The sequence below is a fragment of the Salmo salar genome, chromosome 04 (genome assembly GCF_965601325.2).
Source record: "Salmo salar chromosome 04, fSalSal1, whole genome shotgun sequence".
Lineage (NCBI taxonomy): Eukaryota > Metazoa > Chordata > Actinopteri > Salmoniformes > Salmonidae > Salmo > Salmo salar.
Genome location: NC_138294.1, coordinates 7358295 through 7380842, shown reverse-complemented (window position 1 = coordinate 7380842; position 22548 = coordinate 7358295). Strand labels below are relative to the sequence as shown.

The 22548-nt window shown below is 41.1% G+C and overlaps 2 long non-coding RNA genes across 3 annotated transcripts in view; both read left to right on the top strand.

The window, feature by feature from the left end:
• Positions 1-18152, top strand: part of LOC123723778 (uncharacterized) — a 50035-nt gene extending 31883 nt beyond the window's left edge. Inside the window, exons 7-10 of one of the 2 annotated variants that reach the window (XR_014392059.1) lie at positions 15675-15704; positions 15936-16250; positions 16678-17387; positions 17845-18152. This is a non-coding gene — a long non-coding RNA (uncharacterized LOC123723778). The remainder of the gene's footprint in view (positions 1-15674; positions 15705-15935; positions 16251-16677; positions 17388-17844) is intronic. The other variant, XR_014392061.1, reaches the window with a different exon arrangement.
• A 110-nt stretch (positions 18153-18262) lies between these two features.
• LOC145878591 (uncharacterized) lies at positions 18263-19906 on the top strand. Its single transcript, XR_014392065.1, has 2 exons — positions 18263-18348; positions 18476-19906. It is a non-coding gene; the product is annotated as an uncharacterized LOC145878591 (long non-coding RNA).
• Positions 19907-22548: the final 2642 nt, after the last annotated feature.

Here is a 22548-nt window from a genome sequence, read left to right as displayed (position 1 = left end):
GCCAGAGTCTAATCGGCCATCACCGTTCCAAGGCTCTTGTTCGGTCAGATCTCATAGTAGAAGACTCAAAACACTTTGTAAAGGCTGGTGACATCTAGTGGAAGCAATAGGAAGTGCCAAAACATTAATCAGCCCCTGTGTGTTTCAATGGCATAGGCTTAACCTCTATGGGCTAGGTGGGACGCAAGCGTCCCACCCGTGGTGCACTCCATCAACAGCAGGTGCATTTCAAGAGCGGCAAATTTGAATCCAAATAAATGTCAAAATTCAATGTTTTCAAACATACAACTATTTTACACCCTTTGAAAGATAAACATCTCCTTAATCTAACCACGTTTTACGATTTCAAAAAGGTTTTACTGCGAAAGCATAAATTTAGAGTATGTTAGGACAGTACATTTACAAGAGTTGTGTGTAATGTTGTGCCAATTCAAAGACAGGCGTCACCAAAACCATAAAATCAGCTAAAATTATGCACTAACCTTTTACAATCTCCAACAGATGACACTCCTAGGACATTGTGTTAGACAATGCATGCATTTTTAGTTCTATCAAGTTCATATTTATATCCAAAAACAGCGTTTTACTGTGGCGTTGATGTTCAGGAAATCGTTTCCCTCCAATAACCGGCATTCATGTCAGCACCACAAATTAAATAATTAAAATTAGAAAACATTGGTAAAATATTATATTGTCATTTAAAGAATTATATATTTACATCTCTTGAACGCAATCAACTTGCCAGATTTAAAAATAACCTTACTGGGAAATCACACTTTGCAATAATCTGAGCACTGCGCCCAGAAAAATACGCGTTGCGATACAGACTAGCCGCCATGTTGGGGAGATCTAAAATCGAAAATACTATGTAAATAATCCATTACCTTTGATTCTCTTCATCAGATGTCACTTCCAGGTATCACAGGTCCATAACGAATGTAGTTTTGTTCAAAAAAGCTCATCATTTATGTCCAAAAATCTCCGTCTTGTTAGCACATGATCTAAGCCCGCCGGACTTCACTTCATGAACGAGGGGAAAAAATATATTTACGTTCGTTCAAACATGTCAAACGTTGTATAGCATAAATCATTAGGGCCTTTTTTAACCAGAACATGAATAATATTCAAGGTGGACGAATGCATTCTCTTTTATAACGTATTGGAACGAGGGTACCCAACATGAACTCGCGCGCCAGGTGTCTAATGGGCCATCATCGTTCCATGGCTCTTGTTCGGTCAGATCTCCCTCCAGAAGACTCAAAACACTTTGTAAAGGCTGGTGACATCTAGTGGAAGCAATAGGAAGTGCCAAAATATTCCTCAGCCCCTGTGTTTTTCAATGGCATAGGTTTAAAGGTAATACAACACATCAGGTATCCACTTCCTGTCAGAATCTGTCTCAGGGTTTTGCCTGCCAAATGAGTTCTGTTATACTCACAGACACCATTCAAACAGTTTTAGAAACTTTAGGGTGTTTTCTATCCATATATAATACGTATATGCATATTCTAGTTACTGGGTAGGATTAGTAACCAGATTAAATCGGGTAAAAAATTTTATCCAGCCGTGCAAATACTGCACCCTAGCCCTAACAGGTTAAAGGTAATTCAACACATCAGGTATCCACTTCCTGTCAGAAAATGTCTCAGGGTTTTGCCTGCCAAATGAGTTCTGTTATACTCACAGACACCATTCAAACAGTTTTAGAAACTTTAGGGTCTTTTCTATCCATATATAACAAGTATATGCATATTCTAGTTACTGGGTAGGATTAGTAACCAGATTAAATCGGGTACGTTTTTTTTATCCAGCCGTGAAAATACTGCCCCCTAGCCCCAACAGGTTAACGCCCCATCGCGTTCACGTTGTCATTGTGCATCACGCGGTTGCTAAGCTAATCATCACGCAATCCCTTCTCAAATTCAGTTTATATGTCGAGAAACGTGCCAATTTTCTATTTTTCATTGTGAAATCTGTTGATTTCTGTTAATTTCACAAGAGATTTCACAACAATTTTCCATGTTGCTACCAACCTCATAACGTTAAAATTAAACATTTGTTTAAAAAAAATGTTTTTCTCAAATATCGACTACAAAATCCACAATGCAATGTTTTCTCTATGGGCAGATTTTACAACGATTTTCCATCTTGCTACCAACCTTATTATAATGCCAAAATGAAACATTTGTTTACAAAAATCATTGTTCTGACATACTAGTGTTATTTAACACTGTAAAGTAAAGGAATGAGTAGTTTTGGGTGGATTTTTACTTTAATGTGCAGATTTTCCTTTTGTATTTCATGATTTTCTTCATTCTTTGGTCGAGTCTATTTGTCGTTACGCGTCCTTGTCGATTGTAGTTCTAAGTAATTCCTTTGATATGTTCCTTTTATTTCAATACATGTGTAGGATTTATCTGGCATAGTTTACATTCACAGTCAGCTGTGTTATGCTCCGGTTTCTTTCACATTGATGAGGGTATTTGAAGTCGGCCTTTGAAGCGTGTATTATACCTCTATTTCATTGTACTGATCCACCAGTAGACTAAATGAGTCGATGTAGTCTATGTATGATGAGGTTGAGTAGTACATTGTACACTCCATTCCACAGACCGTTAAACCTAGAATCGGCTTCCTATATTGCAAAAAAGCGTCCTTCACTCATCCTGCCAAACATACCCTCGTAAAACTGACCATCCTACCGATCCTCGACTTCGGCCATGTCATTTACAAAATAGCCTCCAATACCCTACTCAACAAGCTGGATGCAGTCTATCACAGTGCCATCCGGTTTGTCACCAAAGCCCCATATACTACCAACCACTGCGACCTGTACGCTCTCGTTGGCTGGCCTTCGCTTCATAATCGTCGCCAAACCCACTGGCTCCAGGTCATCTACAAGACCCTGCTAGGTAAAGTCCCCCCTTATCTCCGCTCACTGGTCACCATAGCAGCACCCACCTGTAGCACGCGCTCCAGCAGATATATCTCTCTGGTCACCCCCAAAGCCCATTCCCAATTCCTTTGGCCGTCTCTCCTTCCAGTACTCTGCTGCCAATGACTGGAAAGAACTACAAAAATCTCTGAAACTGGAAACACTTATCTCCCTCACCAGCTGTCAGAGCAGCTCACAGATCACTGCAGCTGTACATAGCCCATCTATAATTTAGTCCAAACAACTACCTCTTTCCCTACTGTATTTATTTATTTTATTTATTTTGCTCCTTTCCACCCCATTATTTCTGTTTCTACATTGCACTTTCTTCTACTACAAATCTACCATTCCAGTGTTTTACTTGCTCTATTGTATTTACTTCGCCACCATGGTCTTTTTTCCCTTTACCTCCCTTATCTCACCTCATTTGCTCACATTGTATATAGACTTGTTTTTCTACTGTATTATTGATTTTGTGTTTGTTTTACTCCATGTGTAACTCTGTGTTGTTGTATGTTGTCAAACTGCTTTGCTTTATCTTGGCCAGGTCGCAATTGTAAATGAGAACTTGTTCTCAACTTGCCTACCTGGTTAAATAAAGGTGAACTAAATATATAAAATAAAATATAGACTTTTTCTTTTCTTTTTTCTACAGTATTATTGACTGTATGTTTTGTTTATTCCATGTGTAACTCTGTGTTGTTGTATGTGTCGAATTTCTGTGCTTTATCTTGGCCAGGTCGCAGATGCAAATGAGAACTTGTTCTCAACTAGCCTACCTGGTTAAATAAAGGTGAAATAAAATAAAAATAAAATAATATTAACCTAATATAAACCTACTATTGTAGTGATAATTAATGCCTGGGGGCATTTTTGTTAGTTTTTGCTGTTCTCCAAATTGTATTTTAGAGTTTTAAAGTACAGGTAATTATCTGGTGGGGGATTTCTACACACCCCATTTAGCCATAGCCTAGGTTTAGCTGTATTTCTACACACTCCATTTAGCCATACCCTAGGTTTAGCTGTATTTCTACACACCCCATTTAACCATACCCTAGGTTTAGCTGTATTTCTACACACCCCATTTAGCCATACCCTAGGTTTAGCTGTATTTCTACACACCCCATTTAGCCATACCCTAGGTTTAGCTGTATTTATACACACCCCATTTAGCCATACCCTAGGTTTAGCTGTATTTCTACACACCCAAACTACTTTGTGTGGCTATTGGACATAGGAGGATGGGAGGGGAGATGGAGAGCAAGAGAGAAGGGAGGAGAGAGAGGGAGATGTCATCAGAGATAGGGCTGACAGACTAACATGCAGTCAACTGAATATCTTTTCATTACTGACTTCTCACCAGTGATGTCATCATAACCAGTAACCTTTTCCTCTCTTGGCCCAGTCCAGCCTGACCCTGACATATAGCATCAGGCCTGTTGAGTTGACTTGGGTAAAAGACCTCTAGCTTCTACACCACATCCCCCCCCTTCTCCTGCTGTAACATGAGACCTCATCAGTACTCATTTTGGGTGCTGGTACTGTTTATATTTAGGTGCTGGAACATTAAGCCAATATTCTATAACAGGTGAACTCAAGCAGTAGAAAGTTAGAGGTGATATTATAGAACACTTTGTGAAACGTTGCTGCTCTGTCAGCAGTTTCCTGTGGAGTTTTTTTAACAGATCAGTTTGCTGTAGTGTGTTCAACCACTGATCCAAGATAAGTTGCTAAGAAGTTTAAGGGGAAGTGAGAAGGAGGGTAGAGGAGAGTAGAGGAGAGACATTTGTGGAGGAGAGAGAAAGAGTAAAGGAAGGGAGATATATTTTTATAACTGACTTCTCACCAGTGATGTCATCCTAACCAGTAATCGTTTCCGCTATTGTCCCAGCTCACCTTGACCTCTGACCTCTGGAACTGAACTATAGAGAAAAAAAAACTGAAATCTAGATGTATTAAACTAGATAGACTGTAAACTCATCTGCAAAGAGAGGTTCACATGGAAGTGGAATGTGTGTTCACATGGGTGTTGTTGCACCATACCAACGATAAGCCTGTCTTCCCCATCACATCATAAAAGGTCATGTTGATGTTCATTTCTTGTCCCCCCCCCCAACAATCACAAACAGCTAACATTAAACACACAACATTTTCAAAAGAGAAATTATATTTAAAAAAAATATATGTATTAACTACATAAAACAATTAAACACTCCACTAGGGCCCTCTCAGTCAGCTGGCTCCACTAGGGCCCTCTCAGTCAGCTGCTCCACTTGGGCCCTCTCAGCCAGCTGTTCCAGTTGTGCCCTCTCAGCCAGCCGGCTCCACTAGGGCCCTCTCAGCCAGCTGTTCCAGTTGTGTCCTCTCAGCCAGCCGGCTCCACTAGGGCCCTCTCAGCCATCTGGCTCCACTAGGGCCCTCCCATCCAACCAGCTCCACTAGGGCCCTCCCAGCCAGCTGCTCCACTTGGGCCCTCTCAGCCAGCCGGCTCCACTAGGGCCCTCCCAGCCAGCTGCTCCACTTGTGCCCTCTCAGCCAGCTGGCTCCAGTAGGGCCCTCCCATCCAGCCGGCTCCACTAGGGCCCTCTCAGCCAGCTGGCTCCATTAGGGCCCTCTCAGCTCTCACTAGGGCCCTCTCTTTATATGCTACAATCACAACTGCAGCTGGCTGAGTGGTCCCTAGTGGAACCAGCTGGCTGAGAGGGCCCTGATGGAGCCATAATGGGGTTTTTTCAGCCCAGGTGCAATTTAGATATTGGCCAATAGATGTCAGCGGTGTATGTGCAAAGTTTTAGTCTGATCCAATGAACAGTTGTATTTCTGTTCATAATTTTGTATCAATGCTGCCCAAATGTGTCTAATTTGTTTATTAATAACTTTTCATGTTCAAAAGTGTGCACTCTCCTCAAACAATAGCATGGTATTCTTTCACTGTAATAGCTCCTGAATATTGGACAGTGCAGTTAGATTAACAAGAATTTAAGCTTTCTGCAAATATCAGATACGTTTATGTCCTGGGAAATGTTCTTTTTACTTACAACCTCATGCTATTCGCATTAGCTTACGTTAGCTCAAATGTCCAGCAGGGGTCCCTCCAATCCTGAGAAGTTAAATAAAAAAAGAAGCATAAATGTTTGGTGTTCACCAAAAGGCATGTGGGAGACTCCCCAAACATATGGAAGAAGGAATTCTGGTCAGATGAGACTAAAATTGAGCTTTTTAGCCATCAAGGAAAACGCTATTTCTGGCGCAATGCAAAATCCCAACACCTCTCATCACCCTGAGAACACCATCCCCACAGTGAAGCATGGTGGTGGCAGCATCATGCTGTGGGGATGTTTGTCATCGGCAGGGACTGGGAAACTGGTCAGAATTGAAGGAATGATGGATAGCGCTAAATACATGGAAATTCTTGAGGGAAACCTGTTTCAGTCTTCCAGAGATTTGAGACTTGGACGGAGGTTCACCTTCCAGCAGGACAATGACTGTAAGCATACTGCTAAATCAACACTCAAGTGATTTAAGGGGAAACATTTAAATGTCCTTGAATGGCCTAGTCAAAGCCCAGACCTCAATCCAATTGAGAATTTGTGGTATGACTTAAAGATCGCTGTACACCAGCGGAACCCATCCAACTTGAAAGAGCTGGAGCAGTTTTGCCTTGGAGAATGGGCAAACATCCCAGTGGCTAGATGTGCCAAGCTTATAGAGACATACCCCAAAAGACTTGCAGCTGTAATTGCTGCAAAAGGTGGCTCTACAAAGTATTGACTTTGGGGGGGGCTGAAAAGTCATGAATGCTCAAGTTCTGTTTTTTTGTTTATTTCTTGTTTGTTTCACAATAACACATATTTTGCATCTTCAAAGTGGTAGGCATTTTGTGTAAATCAAATGATACGAACCCCCCAAAAATCAATTTTAATTCCAGGTTCTAAGGCAACAAAATAGAAAAAATGCCAAGGGGGGTGAATACTTTCGCAAACCACTATACATATTTCCCTGCCATATTACATAATTTATGCAGCAGCATACAATACATTTTTTGATTCACCTTGTTGTGCTGTGCTCACTTGAACAGGAAGGGGGCACAGCGGTCCTTCGTGGGTGTCACGGATCCCTCCGGTACTGTTGTTCATTCTGTGCACCAGTTTCGGAGGTCTACGTCACCGGCCTCTAGGCACTGAACTGTCTAATTTCGCACACCTGGTTCCTATTTCCCACTGATTGTATTGGTTTAAATGTGCCCTTTGTTTCACCATTGGGCTGTTGATTATTGTTCCATCATCTGTATATCGTGTGAGTTCCTGTGCCTTGTTGTTTTGGCTTTCGTTGTTTTGGCTTTCGTGCTGCTTGTATTGTGCAGATGATTATGGGTCTTGTCCCATGTTGTGTCATTATGCGCTTGTGTTTTCGGGTCTTGTCCCGTGTATTTATTCGAAGGACTCCTCGTTCTTTTGTTTGGGTCTTGTTAAAGTTGCGACAGTTCGTTTCTGGTAAAAGAACAAAATAGTCAGCACATAGTAACTTCTGATTTAGCTGTACTTTAATTAATGCAAACACGTGTATGGTAAATGTGTCGTTCGTATACGGTCTCTCTGTGACACCTCGCAGGGCAAAACAGAAGAAGAGGGCGTCACATTCTATTGTTCTCTCTTTTATACTGAGAGATATTTCCTGCTCAATGCTGGCCTGTCCGAGGGAGGAGGAGCGTGGTTTAAACTTGCTCCTCCTGTCGTCGGCGTGTAGGCTGATCCCAGCGTCGTGACGCACTTCCTGTTGCCGGTTGTAGTTCTTCTTGTCTTCAACAGTTGATTTACCCGTTGTTTATGTACTTAGCATAGCTTCCCCAGTATATTATAAAGGTTATGCATACAAATAGCCAGTTCAACCCTAACAGTCTCAACCCTGTGTTTTGTGTACGTGTTTGTTTGGTCTTCGTCCCATGCCTTTATATGGCATGCTGTAATTTGGGTATAATAATAATCCATATTACACATTCATGCGCCTGTCTCCCGACCCCTTCTACCAACGTGACAGTGAGCAAATGTTGTCATCAAAGTCTGGCATTCTCTGTATTTATGGTTCAAGACAACTGAGAAGTCTGAAACTAAACAAGGTTGAATCATGATGACGTCAGGTCGTTGCTCTAAAAAGAGGCCCGAATTCCCATCTTACAATGCTGAGTTGGATGACCATTCCAAAACGTGTTATTCCAGTCGGAGCTCATTATTTCCAGAGTTCCCAGTTGTCTGGAACTCACTGAAGTCAGATTTCTCTGTTCTGAGTTTTTTTGAGCGCAGCAGAAATCATGCTGGATTGACAGCATAGCCAATGTTGAATGTTTATCATTTAAAATTGGAAAGAGACCCTTAAACCCAGACCTGGACCACACCACCTAGCCACTGATTCCTTCCAAACAACTCATTGTTGAATTTAAGATTTCCAACTTTTTGTGTAATGTTAATATCCAATGGCCGATGAGCACCAACATGGCGTTGTATCTTTCCTTTCTCCTAAAGTGTGCACTTGTTCACTTCCCTTCATTGAAATGACTGGTATAAGAAATATGGTAGTCCCAGGGTCCTTAGGTTATTGATGAGATTTGAGGGCACTATGGTGTTGAACGCTGAGCTGTTGTCAAAGAATAGCATTCTGACAGGTGTTCCTTTTGTCCAGGTGGGAAAGGGCAGTGTGGAGTGCAGTAGAGACTGCATCATCTGTGGATCGGTTAGGGCAGTACACATATTGGAGTGGGTCTAGGGTTTCTGGGATAATGGTGTTGATGTGAGCCATGACCAGCACTTCATGGCTACAGATGTGAGTGCTACTGGTCACAGATCTGCTTAAAACATGTTGGTATTACAGACTCAAACAGGGAGAGATTGAAAATGTAAGAGAATACACTTTCCAGTTTGCTTCGAAGCGGGCATAGAAGCAGTTTAGCTTGTCTGGTAGGCTCGTGTCACTGGGCAGCTCTCGAGTGTGCTTCCCTTTGTAGTCTGTAATGGTTTGCAAGCCCTCCCACAACTGCCGAGCATAAGAGTCGGTGCAGTAGGATTCAATCTTAATCCTGTATTGACGCTTTGCTTCTTTGATGGTTCGTCTGAGGGCATAGTGGGATATTTTATAGGCGCCCGGATTAGTGTCCCTCTCTTTGAAAGCGATAGCTCTAGCGTTTAGCTCAATGCGGATGTTGTCTGTAATCCCTGGCTTCTGGTTGGGATATGTACGTACGGTCACTGTGGGGACAACGTCATCGATGAACTTATTGATGACTGAGGTGGTAAACTCCTCAATGCCATTGGATGAATCCCGGAACATATTCCAGTCTGTGCTAGCAAAACAGTCCTGTAGCGTATCATCCGTGTCATCTGACCACTTCCGTATTGAGCAAGTCAGTGGTACTTCGTGCTTTAGTTTTTGCTTGTAAGCAGGAATCAGGAGGATATTATTAGATTATGTCAGCAGAGTACCCAGCCAGAAATAATCAGACACCCATTTTTCAAGCTAGCATATAATGTCACAAAAAACTAAACCACAGCTAAATGCAGCACTAACCTTTGATGATCTTCATCAGATGACAACCCTAGGACATTATGTTATACAATACATGCATGTTTTGTTCAATCAAGTTCATATTTATATCAAAAACCAGCTTTTTACATTAGCATGTGACGTTCAGAACTAGCATTCCCACCAAACACTTCCGGTGAATTTACTAAATTACTCACGATAAATGTTCACAAAAAACATAACAATTATTTTAAGAATTATAGATACAGAACTCCTTTGTGCAATCGAGGTGTCCGATTTTAAAATAGCTTTTCGGTGAAAGCACATTTTGCAATATTCTGAGTACATAGCCCGGCATCACAGGGCTAGCTATTTAGACACCCAGCAAGTTTAGCCTTCATCAAACTCCGATTTACTATTACAAAAGTTTGATTACCTTTGGTGTTCTTCGTCAGAATGCACTCCCAGGACTGCTACTTCAATAACAAATGTTGGTTTGGTTCAAAATAATCCATAGTTATATCCAAATAGCGGCGTTTTGTTCGTGCGTTCAAGACACTATCCGAAGTGTAAATAAGGGTCACGCGCATGACGCATTTCGTGACAAAAAAATTCTAAATATTCTATTACCGTACTTCGAACCATGTCAACCGCTGTTTAAAATCAATTTTTATGCCATTTTTCTCGTAAAAAAGCGCTAATATTCCGACCGGGAGTGGTGGTTTTCGTTCAAAGATAAAACATGGAGTCGACTCGTGCACGAGCCTGAGTCTCACAGTACTGTGACCAGCCACAATCCAAACGCGCTAATGTTTTTCAGCCAGAGCCTGCAAAGTCACGATTCAGCTTTTTGCCACCTTCTGAGAGCCCATGGGAGCCGTAGGAAGTGTCACGTAACAGCAGAGATCCCCTGTATTGGATAGAGATAATCAAGAAGGCCAAGAAATTGTCAGACAGGGCACTTCCTGCATGGAATCTTCTCAGGTTTTGGCCTGCCAAATGAGTTCTGTTATACTCACAGACACCATTTAAACAGTTTTAGAAACGTTGGAGTGTTTTCTATCCAAAGCTAATAATTATATGCATATTCTAGTTTCTGGGCAGGAGTAATAATCAGATTAAATCGGGTACGTTTTTTTATCCGGCCGTGAAAATACTGCCCCCTAGCCATAACAGGTTAAATTCTAAATAAATCACAGACAGTGTCACCAGCAAAGCACCCCCACACGATCACACCTCCTCCTCCATGCTTCACAGTGGGAACCACTCTGCGTCTCACAAAGACATGGCGGTTGGAAGCAAAAATCTCATCAGATCAAAGGACAGATTTCCACTGGTCTAATGTCCATTGCTCATGTTTCTTGGCCCAAGCAAGTCTCTTCTTCTTATTGGTGTCCTTTAGTAGTGGTTTACTTGCAACAATTAGACCATGAAGGCCTGATTCACGCAGTCTCCTCTGAACAGTTGATGTTGAAATGTGTTTGTTACTTGAACACTGTGAAGCATTTATTTGGGCTGCAATCTGTGGCTGGTAACTCATCCTCTGCAGCAGAGATAACCCTGGGTCTTCCTTTCCTGTGGCGGTCCTCGTGAGAGCCAGTTTCATCATAGCATTTTTTTTTAATTTAACTAGGAATGTCAGTTAAGAAGAAATTCTTATTTACAATGACAGCCTACACCGGCCAAACTCGGACATTGTGCACTGCCCTATGGGACACCCAATCACAGCCGGTTGTGATACAGTCTGGGTTTGAACCAGGTTGTCGGTAGCGATGCCTTAGACCACTGCACCACTTGTAAGCCCCAGTTTTTGCGACTGCACTAGATTCCCTATGTGTTATTTCATAGTTTTGATGTCTTCACTATTATTCTACAATGTAGAAAATAGTAAAATATAGAAATATCCTTTGCACAGAAATATCCTTTGCACATGAACGCTCACTCATTCGGAAACAATTTCAATGAATATATATATTTACGCTCAGTGTGTCGTCGATCTTCGTTGGAAAGGTTGTTCTGTTGGAGAGTTCTCTCTCTCTCTCTCTCTTCATTAGAAAGGGTCTTTCAAAGCGACATTCATTAATGTTGTTATAGAATGGATGTTTCGTCGGTCTTCGCGTTCGATGATATTGAGTACTTAGCTGCAGACTAATAATTAATATCAAAGACTTGTTCTTATTCTGTCGGTATCGATAGTCTGAAAGTTAACCACGTGGTGTAGTTAACTTTCAGTCGAGGAATTGGATGGTCAAGCCTATTGGCCAACTCGTAATGGAGTGGAGGCCTGGTCTAAAGAAATAACTTCTAGGTGGGGGTTTTATACGTGAACATAGAACAGGCTTGTCACATGACGCCTTGTCCTGTCCGTGTCCCTGGAGGGCGTGCCGATGACTGATTTAAGCTTTGAACAGAAATACATTCTATCGCATTAACATCAGTACATAGCATCTCAACGTATTCCAAATAGCTTTATCCTGGGGGTAGGGGGCAGTATTGACACGGCCGGATAAAAAACGTACCCGATTTAATCTGGTTACTACTCCTGCCCAGTAACTAGAATATGCATATAATTATTGGCTATGCATAGAAAACACCCTAAAGTTTCTAAAACTGTTTGAATGGTGTCTGTGAGTATAACAGAACTCATATGGCAGGCAAAAACCTGAGAAGATTCCTTACAGGAAGTGCCCTCTCTGACAAGATCTTGTTCTTCTTGTCTCTGTTTATTGAAGACTGAGGATCTTTGCTGTAACGTGACACTTCCTACGGCTCCCATAGGCTCTCAGAGCCCGGGAAAAAGCTGAATGATATCGAGGCAGCCTCTGGCTGAAACACATTATCGCGTTTGGCAAGTGGCCGATCAGAGGACAATGGGCTTAGGCGCGTGCACAAGTCGACCCCGTGCTTTATTTTATTTCCTCTTTTTACCTAAACGCAGATTCCCGGTCGGAATATTATCGCTTTTTTACGAGAAAAATGGCATAAAAATTGATTTTAAACAGCGGTTGACATGCTTCGAAGTACGGTAATGGAATATTTAGAATTTTTTTGTCACGAAATGCGCCGTGCTCGTCACCCTTCTTTACCCTTTCGGATAGTGTCTTGAACACACGAACAAAACACCGCTGTTTGGATAGAACTATAGATTATTTGGGACCAAACCAACATTTGTTATTGAAGTAGAAGTCCTGGGAGTGCATTCTGACGAAGAACACCAAAGGTAATAACATTTTTCTTATAGTAAATCTGACTTTGGTGAGTGCTAAACTTGCTGGGTGTCTAAATAGCTAGCCCTGTGATGCCGGGCTATCTACTGAGAATATTGCAAAATGTGCTTTCACCGAAAAGCTATTTTAAAATCGGACATATCGAGTGCATAGAGGAGTTCTGTATCTATAATTCTTAAAATAATTGTTATGCTTTTTGTGAACGTTTATTGTGAGTAATTTAGTACATTTTTTGTAAATTCACCGGAAGTTTGCGGGGGGTATGCTAGTTCTGAACGTCACATGCTAATGTAAAAAGCTGTTTTTTGATATAAATATGAACTTGATTGAACAAAACATGCATGTATTGTATAACATAATGTCCTAGGTGTGTCATCTGATGAAGATCATCAAAGGTTAGTGCTGCATTTAGCTGTCTTCTGGGTTTTTGTGACATTATATGCTAGCTTGAAAAATGGGTGTCTGATTATTTCTGGCTGGGTACTCTGCTGACATAATCTAATGTTTTGCTTTCGTTGTAAAGCCTTTTTGAAATCGGACAGTGTGGTTAGATTAACGAGAGTCTTGTCTTTAAAATGGTGTAAAATAGTAATATGTTTGAGAAATTGAAGTAATAGCATTTCTAAGGTATTTGAATAACGCGCCACAGGATTCCACTGGCTGTTACGTAGGTGGGACGATTTCGTCCCGCCGACCCTAGAGAGGTTAATACATTTTATACAACCATTTAGATGCAAGTCCCATAGCTGAGGCTATTATATAAACAGTATTATTGTAATATGGCTATATTATCTCTTCTGAGTATCACAAAATTCTACCAAGCGGACCAGTTCGTAGCTGAATTCTTCACCGATCTTTTATATCTTCTCCAGAACATAAATGTCGTTCGGTTCCCCAATTCTGTGAGTTGGAAGAATTTCTTTTGTCTCTCTATGAAACCCCTCTCTGTCTCAACTGGGCCATGCGGCAGGACATTCTCCTTTAGAATTTTACGACCGCCTTCACACAGGGCCTGGGTGAGGGGAGGTAGGTAGGGGGATGGTGCAAGGGGGAGGGGGTCAACTGTCCTTCCTGAACTCAAAGAGGGCAGTGTCATGACAGTGTTCTACTTGTCTTATATTACAAATAAATAATCAAATCACATTTTATTGGTCACATACACGTGTTTCGCAGATGTTTTTTGCGGGTGTAGCGAAATGCTTGTGTTTCTAGCTCCGACAGTGCAGTAATATCTAACAAGTAAGAGGCCTCCAATTTTTAAATGGACTGGATCTTTATATTAACCACTTGGATCCTTTTTCAGTAATAATGAAATCAGACCTTCTTGTTGAGTATCTGAAAAAGTAAAATTTTTACAGGAGTGGTTAAAACATGCTGATAATGGTCCTCTGAGTATATCTTAAAGGTTTGGTATACCTCCACTGGTATGCCCTCCAGCCCTGGAGATGTCCTCGACTTAAAGCCTTTAATTGCATCAAGAAGTTACTCCTCTGTAATTTGGTCTTCACAAGAGTCTTTCTGTACAGATGTCAGTTTTACATTATGAATAGAAAGAAAATGCAAACACTTAGCTTCGGTTAGTGGAGATATTGGAGACTGAAACGAAAACATCAAGTGCTTTACTTCCTCTTTCAAAATATTGTTTGGTGAATCATGGGTGACTCTGTCATGTGTAAAAAGTTTAATAAAATTATTTTTGGTAGCATGTTGAAGAGAAAAAAATAATTTGGTGCATTTTTCCCCATATTCATCCAGTTTGCTTTATTTTAAGTAATATATTACACTTGATCTGTCTAGAAAAAGTGATTTCCTTAAGTGTGTGAGGGTGACAGTTTGTAGTGTGATTACCTTTAAGTTCCATAGAGGTATTTAAAACCGTATTATAATCTCCCACCATAAAAATAGAGTCTTGTATTGCTTGTAGGGTTGATAAATTATTAGATATATTTTCAAAGAAGCGTGGATCATTATTATTTGGACTGTATAGGTTAATGAGCCATATCTGTTCATGGTCTAATAACATTTTTAAATTCAGCCATCAACCTTGAGGATCTGTTTGGACAATTTGCGCATTTGGATCAAAATTACTGCTAATTAATATCATAACCCCTTCTGAATTTTTTGCCCATGGGAGAAATATATTTCTAGCCCCAGTCCTTTTTCTTCATCTAAAATTGTTGAATGAGTTTCCTGTCAAATTGTGCCATCTGGTTTGCTTAATATAAGGAATTTAAAATGGTTTATAGTTTTACTTTTACTTTTGATACTTTTGAACATTTTAACAATTCCATTTACTTTTGATACTTAAGTATGTTTAAAACCAAATACTTTTAGACTTTTATTCAAGTAATATTTTACTGAATATTTTTTTATTAAGGTATCTTTACTTTTACTCAAGTATGACAATTGAGTACTTTTTCCACCACTGCACCAGTCTATCACATAACTCAACTCTCTCCCTGACCCCCACCAGTCTAGTACATAACTCAACTCTCTCCCTGACCCCCACCAGTCTAGTACATAACTCAACTCTCTCTCTGACCCCCACCTGTCTAGTATATAACTCAACTCTCTCCCTGACCCCCACCTGTCTAGTACATAACTCAACTCTCTACCTGACCCCCACCAGTCTAGTATATAACTTAACTCTCTCGCTGACCCCCACCAGTCTAGTACATAACTCAACTCTTTCCCTGACCCCCACCAGTCTAGTACATAACTCACCTCTCTCTCTGACCCCCACCAGTCTAGTATATAACTAATATATCAACTCGTCTGCAAAGAGAGGTTCACATGGAAGGGGAATGTGTGTACACATGGGTGTTGTTGCACCATACCAACGATAAGCCTGTCTTCCCCATCACATCATGAAAGGTCATGTTGATGTTCATTTAACCTCTGTCTCTCTCTTCCTCTGACTCCTCCCTTTCTCCTTTGTTTCTCTCTATCTCTCTGTCTCTTTCTCTCTCTTTCTCCTCTGTCTCTCTCTTTCTCCTCAGATCTCCAGGCTCAAAGCGTCAGTCCACCAGGTAGGTAGAGTATAAATCTACAGTGATTATAGCAGTTCAATATTAGTCAACTTTATTATCCCACATGGAGAAATTCATGTGTCCATACAAACCATTGTAAACCCCAATAACAAGTAGTGTTTTATGGAACTACTAATACTTGTCAACCACAAAGCACTACTGCTGTTAGAATAACAGAATCACTGTCATCATCTGTCCTCACCACTGTGTTTTCCTCTCTGCTGTTTACAGCTGAACTCTCAGTCAGACTGGTGGATGGGACCACTTCCTGTTCTGGGACAGTGGAAGTCTTCTACAGAGGAGAGTGGTCAGGTCTATGTCCTGGGTGGTGGTGGGACATGATGAGAGAGGTTAAGGTTGTGTGTAGGGAGCTGCACTGTGGCAATCCTGTAGCTGAATCTAGAGGACCTCTGATTCAATATGGAAGAAGAGGAGTCATACTATTTAGTTGTAGTGGGGATGAGTCTTCTATTAGACAGTGTAACATCATAGGAGGAGACCCTGGTTTCTGTTATGGTGAATATTATCATCATGTGACCTGTTCAGGTAAGAGACTGGTCATATTGAGAGATTTATTTATACATTATACAATATTACCATGTATCATGTTTATGTGTTTTTATTTCATTTAAATAGAGGGAGAGATGTCAGATGTATTTAAACATTATATTTGTGTTTGTCATATTGGTTTATGGGAGATGTTCATGGGCAGATCATTGTAGTTCAGATGGTACTGAAGTGAAGCTGCCTGATGGATGTCCAGCTGTTTATTTTCTATAAAGTGAAGTGAACTCATTCCTGTCTCCTGCCTGCATTATTCCCAACCCTATTCTGAGTGACTAAGAACCCATTTCTACCTCTTACAGTATCAAACATAGCAAACTACAATCTTTTATCCAACATATTTGTGTTTAGTCCTTGACAGTGTCATCAACAAAACTGATTGAATGTTCAACCAAGTCTTTTTCTCCAGAGTCTGTGCGGCTTGTGGATGGAGCTGGTCTCTGCTCTGGGAGAGTGGAGGTGAAGTCCAATCAGTCCTGGGCCTCAGTGTGTGAAGCTGACTTTGACCGGCAGGATGCAGAGGTAGTCTGTGGGGAGCTTGGCTGTGGGGCTCCTGCAGCTCTACAGGGGGGGCTCTATGGAGAAGGTGAGGGTCAGACCTGGGATAAAGAGTTCCAGTGTAAAGGCAAAGAGTCCCTTCTCCTGGACTGTGACACCTCAGACAGAGAAAACAACACCTGTCTACCTGGTAATGTTGTTGGACTCACCTGCTCAGGTAAGAAACAGTTTGTCACTCAATCAACATTGTTTCTCACCTAGAGTGGAGAATATGAGAGACAATATAGATGTGTTTTAGTGAGAAAATAGTAAGATTACTGTCTCTCTCTTTTCTTTTCTTAGAGCCTGATGATGTGAGGCTGGTGGGAGGAGGCAGTCGCTGTGCTGGTGGAGTGGAGCGGTACGACCAGGGAGAGTGGAGGACTGTGGGAGCTGGAGACTGGAACCTGAGGGATGTAGCTGTAGTAGTGTGTAGACAGCTGGGTTGTGGCTCCATTGTTTCAATTCTACCTGGAGACACCACTAGAGGGAATAACATTATCTGTTCTGGGTCTGAGTCTGTACTGAGGGAGTGTTGGAGAATTTATTATCTCTCTCCTGGACTCACTGTGATCTGCTCAGGTAATAACAAGATATTATAATTATAGTCAACTGATTTCCTTCGTTCATACAACTTCCTCTGCACCTCTCATGATGACTGTTTAGCTTGTCAGTCTGCTATACTAAATAGATCACTCAGTCAAGTAGGAATCAAATACAACTTAAATATCCCAGAATGCTTTTGTATTTGAGTGTTATCTCAGTGAACGTCTCTACTCACTACCACTGTCACATGTCATGTTATTGTCATTTCTAAATGAGGAAAGTAGTTGAGGAGCTACGTTTTCTTTATCTCTCCTCTTGTTCCAGATGTCCTGCTGAAGCCTGATATCAACATATGTTGTCTCAGTGACTGTAGGCCCACTACTCATGTTGCCCTGTGAGGGAGGGTGGCTAGCACTGTTACATGCTGATGTTATTGTCATATCTATAGGAAACTAGTTGAAGAGGTTTTTCTTGTTCTCTTTTATTGATACAGTCCAGCCTGAAATCTCCCTGACTGACTCAATGGGAGGGGTCTCCAGGGGCCACCAGGGGCCCGAGGTGTTCAGGGGCTACAGTTTCACCATCACCTGCTCCACTCAGCCACAGTACCCAGGAGGCTCCTTCCTCCTCACGTTCACCGGCTCCAACAGAACCCAGACCCAGCCAGCTGTCAATCACTCTGCTGCCTTCCTCTTCCCTGCTGCAGATGACTCCCACCAAGGGAACTACAGATGTGTTTATGACAATTATGTTTTCTCTCATAACTTCTCCTCTGAGAGTGAGCTCCTCTCCCTCACCATCACAGGTAACTGAACATGAACCAGACTTATAACTTTGTCATTGACAGATTTCCCACAGATCTATGTGATGATGATCAGTCCCCTCATCAAAGGTGTTTCTGTTTGCAGCCTCTCCTCTGCCAGCCTTCATCATCATCATTGTTGTAGTGGTGCTGATCCTACTGACAGCCATCACCACCTCCTACCTGTACTACAAGGTAAAGACATTTACTCAGACGTTACAAGTCATTTAAACTAGAGGGAGAGGGTGAGGGGGAGAGGGAGGGAGAGAGAATGGAGATACTAGAGAGTAAATGTCTGACTGTTGGTGCTGTGTCTCCCTAGCCCACCAGGAGGCAGAAGAGAGTGAACAGGGTGAGCAGCATGGATCTTTATGTCAATGCCATGGAGATGGTCTCTCTGAGCTCCAGAGCTGAAGCTGGACCGGGAGAGGAGAGAGCAGCCCAGGGGACGGAGTAGGAGTAGAATGAAGCTGACCCTACATGCTGATCTTAGGTCAGTTTTGTGTTTTAAATGGATGGTCAGCAGTGGACTGGTGTTTAAAATGTGGTGACAAACCTGAAGTGGTTCTAATTTTAATAACAAGTTCAGAATTAGTTTATCTTTCTAGAACCTTGGAAGAAATCTAAAAGGAGTGACTGCAACCACCATTATTCCTTTTAGTTTGGTTTTTACCACCAGAGAAACATGGGGTTCTGGGTAACATGGGGTTCTGGGTAACATGGGATTTTGGGTACATTTATTTTCTCTTTAATTAGTGTCTCTTAGATTCTTTATCTTATTTAGTGTCTCTTAGATTCTTTATCTTATTTAGTGTCTCTTATATTCTTTATCTTATATAGTGTCTCTTAGATTCTTTATCTTATTTAGTGTCTCTTAGATTCTTTATCTTATTTAGTGTCTCTTAGATTCTTTATCTTATTTAGTGTCTCTTAGATTCTTTATCTTATTTAGTGTCTCTTAGATTCTTTATCTTATTTAGTGTCTCTTAGATTCTTTATCTTATTTAGTGTCTCTTAGATTCTTTGTCTTATTTAGTGTCTCTTAGATTCTTTGTCTTATTTAGTCTCTTAGATTCTTTATCTTATTTAGTGTCTCTTAGATTCTTTATCTTATTTAGTGTCTCTTAGATTCTTTATCTTATTTAGTGTCTCTTAGATTCTTTATCTTATTTAGTGTCTTAGATTCTTTATCTTATTTAGTCTCTTAGATTCTTTATCTTATTTAGTGTCTTAGATTCTTTATCTTATTTAGTGTCTTAGATTCTTTATCTTATTTAGTGGCTCTTAGATTCTTTATCTTATTTAGTCTCTTAGATTCTTTATCTTATTTAGTGTCTCTTAGATTCTTTATCTTATTTAGTGTCTCTTAGATTCTTTATCTTATTTAGTGTCTCTTAGATTCTTTATCTTATTTAGTGTCTCTTAGATTCTTTATCTTATTTAGTCTCTTAGATTCTTTATCTTATTTAGTGTCTCTTAGATTCTTTATCTTATTTAGTGTCTCTTAGATTCTTTATCTTATTTAGTGTCTCTTAGATTCTTTATCTTGAAGTGTTTCCATTATTAGTCCATGTATTATTATAATCATCTGGTCATTCTTTGTATTTTGAAACATTTCTCAACTCTCATGATGTTATTGATTATAAATGTTATAATATTGATTATTGATTATGATGTAGATTATTGTTATGATGTTGCTCTCTAAACTGCCATGTAATCAACTGAATGCTTTTAATAAAATTACAGGCTGTCAGTCTTGTGTGATTCCCCTCTTGGACAGACTACAACATACAGTATGAATTAACTGAGATCAGTATTGTGTGATTCCCCTCTTGGACAGACTACAACATATAGTATGAATTACAGTTTTTTACAATCGCTAGGACCCATTTCTCAATACTTAGGTCACTTTTTCAAAACTCTTCACAGTTCTCCTAACCAACTTTCAGCTTGGCACAGCAGTTCATTTCACATCCAAAATGCACTAAAACTACCAAATCACTTCATACATGTCTCAAATCAACTCGTTCTTCCATAACAGTAGCAAAGGTTGTCACCCAACAAGCACACTGTCACTCATAAAACAACGACCTAAACATCACTAACAACAGGCAGCATTACACAATGTTTTCTATACATAACAATAATGACACCTCTCTACTGTTTATAATTCACTGTAGTATATGTTACAATAATGACACCTCTCTACTGTTTACAATTCACTGTAGTATATGTTACAGGAATGACACCTCTCTACTGTTTATAATTCACTGCAGTATATGTTACAGGAATGACACCTCTCTACTGTTTATAATTCACTGTAGTATATGTTACAGGAATGACACCTCTCTACTGTTTACAATTCACTGTAGTATATGTTACAGGAATGACACCTCTCTACTGTTTACAATTCACTGCAGTATATGTTACAGGAATGACACCTCTCTACTGTTTATAATTCACTGTAGTATATGTTACAGGAATGATACCTCTCTACTGTTTATAATTCACTGCAGTATATGTTACAGGAATGACACCTCTCTACTGTTTAGAATTCACTGCAGTATATGTTACAGGAATGACACCTCTCTACTGTTTATAATTCACTGTAGTATATGTTACAGGAATGATACCTCTCTACTGTTTATAATTCACTGCAGTATATGTTACAGGAATGACACCTCTCTACTGTTTATAATTCACTGCAGTATATGTTACAGGAATGACACCTCTCTACTGTTTAGAATTCACTGCAGTATATGTTACAGGAATGACACCTCTCTACTGTTTACAATTCACTGCAGTATATGTTACAGGAATGACACCTCTCTACTGTTTACAATTCACTGCAGTATATGTTACAGGAATGAATCAGACATTGAGATTGAGGAGTGGAGAGTCAGGTGGGAGGAACATAATTCCTCTGTGGGGTTGAGGAGTGGAGAGTCAGGTGGGAGGAACATAATTCCTCTGTGGGGTTGAGGAGTGGAGAGTAAGCTGGGAGGAACATAATTCCTCTGTGGGGTTGAGGAGTGGAGAGTCAGGTGAGAGGAACATAATTCCTCTGTGGGGTTGAGGAGTGGAGAGTCAGGTGGGAGGAACATAATTCCTCTGTGGGGTTGAGGAGTGGAGAGTAAGGTGGGAGGAACATAATTCCTCTGTGGGGTTGAGGAGTGGAGAGTCAGGTGAGAGGAACATAATTCCTCTGTGAGGTTGAGGAGTGGAGAGTCAGGTGAGAGGAACATAATTCCTCTGTGAGGTTGAGGAGTGGAGAGTCAGGTGGGAGGAACATAATTCCTCAGTGGGGTTGAGGAGTGGAGAGTCAGGTGGGAGGAACATAATTCCTCTGTGGGGTTGAGGAGTGGAGAGTAAGGTGGGAGGAACATAATTCCTCTGTGGGGTTGAGGAGTGGAGAGTCAGGTGGGAGGAACATAATTCCTCTGTGGGGTTGAGGAGTGGAGAGTCAGGTGAGAGGAACATAATTCCTCTGTGGGGTTGAGGAGTGGAGAGTAAGGTGGGAGGAACATAATTCCTCTGTGGGGTTGAGGAGTGGAGAGTAAGGTGGGAGGAACATAATTCCTCTGTGGGGTTGAGGAGTGGAGAGTCAGGTGGGAGGAACATAATTCCTCTGTGGGGTTGAGGAGTGGAGAGTAAGCTGGGAGGAACATAATTCCTCTGTGGGGTTGAGGAGTGGAGAGTCAGGTGAGAGGAACATAATTCCTCTGTGGGGTTGAGGAGTGGAGAGTAAGGTGGGAGGAACATAATTCCTCAGTGGGGTTGAGGAGTGGAGAGTCAGGTGGGAGGAACATAATTCCTCTGTGAGGTTGAGGAGTGGAGAGTCAGGTGGGAGGAACATAATTCCTCTGTGGGGTTGAGGAGTGGAGAGTAAGGTGGGAGGAACATAATTCCTCTGTGGGGTTGAGGAGTGGAGAGTAAGGTGGGAGGAACATAATTCCTCTGTGGGGTTGAGGAGTGGAGAGTCAGGTGGGAGGAACATAATTCCTCTGTGGGGTTGAGGAGTGGAGAGTAAGCTGGGAGGAACATAATTCCTCTGTGGGGTTGAGGAGTGGAGAGTCAGGTGAGAGGAACATAATTCCTCTGTGGGGTTGAGGAGTGCAGAGTAAGGTGGGAGGAACATAATTCCTCAGTGGGGTTGAGGAGTGGAGAGTCAGGTGGGAGGAACATAATTCCTCTGTGGGGTTGAGGAGTGGAGAGTAAGGTGAGAGGAACATAACCAGTAACCTTTTCCACTCTTGGTCCGGCTCAGCTTGACCCTGACCTCTGAAATGAATGATTTAAAAAACTGACAAAAGCAAATTAATTAAATTAGATTTAATCTCATCTGCAAAGAGAGTTACACATTTGCATGGAAGGGGAATGTACACTACATGACCA